Source organism: Lygodium microphyllum, chromosome 9 (assembly GCF_053477565.2).
Source record: "Lygodium microphyllum isolate KBCC chromosome 9, Lygodium_microphyllum_v1.1.10, whole genome shotgun sequence".
NCBI lineage: Eukaryota > Viridiplantae > Streptophyta > Polypodiopsida > Schizaeales > Lygodiaceae > Lygodium > Lygodium microphyllum.
Window position 1 is genome coordinate 93,366,200 of NC_141143.1, and position 5,827 is coordinate 93,372,026.

Sequence of the window (5,827 nt, forward strand, 5' to 3'; positions counted from 1 at the left end):
CATCTGATGGTCATTAACTCCACCTCTCTCTCTCTCTCTCAACGACAATCATTACACACACTCTCTTCTAGTGTTATTTATTTACTAACACACAAATACTCTCTCACACTAATGGTCCTTTCAGACACGCACGGGCACACACACTCTCACATGACAGAGAAGAAGACACCTCTAAATAGAATCTGCGGTCTCTCTCTCTCTCTCTCTCTCTCTCTCTCTCTCTCTCTCTCTCTCTCTCTCTCTCTCTCTCTCTCTCTCTCTCTCTCTCTCTCTCTCTCTCTCTCTCTCTCTCTCTCTCTCTCTCTCTCTCTCTCTCTCTCTCTCTCTCTCTCTCTCTCTCTCTCTCTCTCTCCCTCTCCCCCCCCCAAACAAGCGAGCAGAAGGAGGACCAAAACAACCTCGCACAGAGGAGAAGGCGGACCGATCAAGCAAGCGAGCGCAAGTTTTTTGTGTGTCAATATGGGTGCATTTCAAAACAACAGGTACAACAGGGGTGCTGCTTCTGTGAGTCGACTATGAAGAGCCAGAGGCTTGTAGCTTGCATTGATCAAAGCCACAAGGTAGGTGCTTCTCCTCTCTTGGGTATGTTTGAGGTTAGAGTGTGTGTTTCAGCTGCGTTTCAAAATGCACTCTCAGTCATGTTGGGGCTTCCACAAGGCCCGCTCTGGCTCCAACAAGGTTTACTAGTGCGTTTTAAAACGCAATTCATAACCACATAGTGGGCAATTAGAGAGTGCTGATGTGCCTTCTGCAGCTCGCAAAGCAGGGGATTTGCGAGTGATGCAAGGCCAGTAAGGCGGCCCTCTAAACTTTGCAAGAGGCAGTCCGTGTAGGCGGGAGAGAAGTATGAAGACTTGCAAGAGGCAGTCCGTGTAGGCGGGAGAGAAGTATGTATGGCTTGTTTCAAGTGCGTTTCAAAACGCAGTCGTAGTCACAATGGGGCTTCCTCTTCGAGTCTTGCAAGGCAGTAGGAAATGGAACTGCAGAGGCCAGAGAATTGGGTGATTAAGTGGTGCGTTTTAAAACGCAGTTCTTGAGCTTGGATTGCAGTAACATGCGAATCCCGTAATGTAATGTCACATCTATTAAGGATTCCAACTTCTACAGTATGACTGGATAGCTCATGATCTGTTACAAGCAGAGAAAAGGGCTGTGTTTTAAAACGCAATGAAATTGGATGATGCTAATGTATGCAGAGCTATTGATGCCATTTTATGTGGAGCACAAAGTGTTGGATGATGCAAGCAAGTGAAGTTGCATGGATGTTACATGGACTGCACCTAGATTAGGGTGCGTTTTAAAATGCAGTAAAAAATGGATGAGGCTTTTGTCTATGATTGGGCAGACAACGTTTGAAGGCTAGTATAGTAATTAGACTTGCTCTTCAAACTAAAATGTTACATTTCAGCTACAAGACAGTTGCCAAGTACTCCAAGAATAGAGTTTGAGACATTATTTGCTTGGTTTAAGACATTATCTGCCATTATACTTGCAATGTTTGGCTGTTTAATAATGGATTACTCTCTACAAGCTCAGTGCTTTGTATTTTGTAACAGTGTTTTATACTTTGTTTGCATTTTGTAACAACGTTTTAAAACGCTTGCATTTTTTAGCCAGAGTGAGATGAGACTTTTGTTTCTCGAATGTTGCAGGTCAAACGATCCAGTCTCTCACACGTATCTACTTGTGTTGAGCATCTCAGCAGAGATATTGCTGGTATTTTGAAAAGCCAATCTCAGGTACTCTTTGTGCATATTCAAGTAATACAAATAGATATATATTCAAGTGCTACACATGTACTGATTCTTTTATGTGGTATTTCAGTCATGTCTCCACGAAGGGCCAGAGGCAAAGGTCGTGCAAGATCATCCAAAGATAATTTAGCCACTCCACAAAAAAGAACTCGTGGATCATCCCTCTCTACAGTTCTAGAGGAGGGTACACCAACTATAGAAAGTGAAAAGACTTCGAGTGTTGTAGTGGGGACTTCAGATCCTCAACTGCAAGAAGAAAGTGAAGAAGGAGATGACGCAGTGGTGGGGCAAGGGTCTGAACTGGTACAGGAGGAAGATGAGGAAGCAACAAGCCAGGTTTCCGATATTGATATGCAAATGGTAGGATGTGGAGATGTAATAAGTCAATGTAGACTTCTATCTCAAGAATTTTGCCCTCGTATCCCCTTGTGTCGTATGATTGCACATGCTGTTGTTAGAGGGATTTGTATAGACATGTCCTCTTTAAAAAGTGTATTTCAATATGAGGGTTATTTACCAGAGAAGGGCTCATTTGTTGTGTCTGTATGTAAGTATAAAGGAGAAGAAACACTAGTGACCCCTGCCATAGTGTCAACTTGGTCTCCTCTATGGCGTGAAGTGGATGCAGAATTTGAGAAGGAGGTCTTGGCAAAACCAGAGTTCAGGTTCTTATCTGGTAAAATGTTTTACGTATGGGAAGGAAATCATCGGTTGACTGCTTGGATGGAGTTGATCTCACAAATGTACAAAGAGAATAGAGCTCGCCATGTCAGGGTTGTTTGTTCTCTTATTGTTCCCACACGGATTTTAGAGATTGCTCTTCTCCCTGGACTCCAAAGAGTCAATAGGTGAGTGTATCAATATTTGTTACAATGAATTGACGTCTATATTTTTATCTATAGAACTCAATCTTACAAATTTTCCTTTATTAGCATGAACGAGTATGCCATCGTGAAACCTAGCTTGCGGGATGTACTTTGGAACTGCAACAATATCTTCAAGTGTGACATCAATGCATTCTTGAGTGCCTTACCCCAGGATCAACTAAAACTGTTGGAGTCCTTGAGAGCAAAAGATAGCAGTGTCAAGGGAAAACAACAATGGTATCCACTGACAAGGGGGTACTTGGCAAGATTGGTATTTCAGGTAATACATGTCATGGTTGTTATTAAGAGGGATTATAATATATAAGTTTCCTTTTTAGGGTAAAATTTAAAAGCTTCTCTTTTTTTGTGAAGGTTGAGTATACTTCAGAACTCAAAAAGGTTGAGGATTTGGTATTAAACACAGTCTCTATTGAGAACAGAGAGGAGACATTGAAAAAGGAACATGCCAAGATACATAAAAGATTGGCAGACAAGATGGGCATGGTATGGCCCCTTTGCTTCTTAGTTTGCTCCCCATTACAGGTAAATTTCTAAATATAGGTTTCTTATCCACTTTGCAGGTTCTTAATGTGCTTGATCCCAAGCTAGGGGATCAATGGTTGGATAGAATATTTGCACTGAAGTTTGATAGCCCAGACTCAGTGATTACTATTGCCAAGTTGAAATTCCTAGCAAATGCTGATATGAGGGAAGAAAAAAGATTGGTGATGCTCTCTCTCTTGGATGCAAACAAGAGATTAAAAGATATTTATGGTATGCCATCGTCGGATAATGAGTACAGATTGTAAGTGTCAATTTGAAAGCTTTTGTAGTCTTGATATTGCTAGTATCATGTGTATCTTGTGATACTAATAGATTTGATTTTTTTTGTTAAGGTGGTTGACACAGGAGTGCTTTTTGGAAAAGGTTGAGGTCGAGGCTATTCAAGCATTGGAAGACTTGAAAAAAATGTGTGTTTTAGGTACACCATTGGATCTTCCATAGGATTACATGGAGGGTGTGAAATTAGAGGCTAGAAAATATATGTTTGCTCACGTAAGAGCAAGAGAGAAAGCTATAGATGCATGAGGATCAAAGAAGGTGGAAGGTCCTCAGCGCCGAAAGAGAAATGAAATCATAATGTCTGCATATCGAGTTGTCTACAGGTAGATTTGTTGCCATAATGAGCTTAACTTTAGTTGCTCTTTGTTTATTTTAATAGCTTGTGCTAATATGTCATGCAAAAGGTATCTACTTCATTTGATTGGAGAGAAGAAGATAGCCAGGGTTCTAGATCATTGCAAAGGATGGATTGACAGAGATAATGAGGAAGTATGCATGTATCCCAAGAGCATGCATAATCTCTCTGATTGGGAGATCGACCATTGCCCTTGGTGGGTGGATCTTGGAAGTGGATATGTTTTGGCAAGAGAGAAGGAATTGCACAAAGTGCATTCCAAAAAATCTGTTGATACACCTCTTGGGGATCGATGCAATACACGGTCTAAAAAGGAGACAAAGAAAGAAAGTGATGGTAAGATTATATTTTGGGTGCAATGGTTGTGAAGTTTTTTTTCCTTGTTAAAATGCGAATCATTGCAAATGCTTTGTGCTGCAGCAATGCAAGAGAGAGAAGACAATAGTCCCAAACAACATGAAGTGGAGCAAAGGAGTAGCATCCAAGGAGGTGGAATAGATTATATCATTAGAGATCGTAACACATGTTGCATCCAATTTATACTCATATATTCTTGTTTGTTGCAGGGCAAAGGGTTGCCATCAAGGAGATCATTCCATTTGTATTTCTTCCTTGCTCACTAAATGATATGCATTCCAATAAAGATGATCACGTGATAAGTTATGGGTGCATGATGGGTGACTACAACTCTATGGGGCAAGATTTTATTGCAGGGAGAAAAAATGATGCTTACAAGACAATACATGAGTTCTTTTCTAGGCTTGCAAAACATGATATGACATATGTACGGAATGGGAAGCATGTGAAATGGGCTTGCAATGTTGTCTTCATTGACTTTCCTACTAGATGTTTGATTGATAAAGAAACCACCTTGCATGCTTGGAATATGCTCACGGAGGCACACATTCGCCTAGGAATTACAGTTGCTGCTGCCTCTTTGGGAGATATTGGATGGTTAGTTACTTGGATTACTTTGACAGGTATATTGTCCTGGTCAATGTGTGTTGGCATAAGTACTTAACTAAACAAGAAAGTAAAGTTTTTCTTTGATAAAATAGGTGATGCATTATCTTGGCTTGAGAAGTACATACATGTGCTTGGTCTCGAGGTTGTCAGGCGAGTTTTTGTGCTTAACAAGCTTCCATATGGCTATGGGAAACAATGCGATCTTGAGGTGTCAGTAAGTGATCTTAAACTTTTGGTTTGTAATTCTTGTAGTGAACATATCTGACCTTTATGCTTTATGTAGAGCCGATCTTCTCTTTTGGTATTTGCTCGTCGTAGTGGATGTCATCCATCCACCTTTCTTGGAGAGAGCAGCTCTCAATTCCGCAAGTTGCAAATTGATCCTTCGAGTGACTGCTGGCCCCATTACCTTCCAGAGAGAAATAGATTGGCATGACCATCTTCTTCGACTCTTTGGCGTGGAGGTCTTCAGAGATCACCTATATTCTTGCTCTGTGTATTAGATCTTTTGTGTCCACCATCGGGATTGATTTTGGAGATGGGGTGTGGCACTGCACCTCTGATGCGTGCATGCCAAGCATCTTCTCGTCCATGTTTTTCATTTGATATATGTGAAGATATAGTCGATGTTGTGGTTCGACCTCTTGTAGAAGAAGTAGGTTCAAAGAGAGCACGCTTGGGTCTTGATGATGAGGAGCTAGAACTAGATGCCTACAAAGTGCAAGTTGTGGACAATCCCTATGATGATTAGTGAGCATTCAAACTTCTGATACTTTGGAAGCAACTTTTATTATTGTCACTTTTATCAATAGAACTTATGTGTAGTTATGGTGAAACTAGTTATGAATCTTTGTTATGGTGAAACTAGTTATGTGAAACTAGTTATGAATCTTGCTCGCTTTTTTGGGCTCGCTCGGTTTTGTTCACTCGTTCAATTGACTGCCTCCATTTTTGAATATGTGGTTCATGTGTTAAAAGACGCACTTATGCAATAATATCCTAGTTGCATCATGCACATAGGTTAAATATATACTGCGATGCTC

General features: G+C 40.8%; 1 pseudogene; it reads left to right on the forward strand.

Annotated features, from left to right (window-relative positions):
* Nucleotides 1-459: 459 nt before the first annotated feature.
* On the forward strand, nucleotides 460-5,535 carry LOC148031306 (uncharacterized; annotated as a pseudogene).
* Nucleotides 5,536-5,827: the final 292 nt, after the last annotated feature.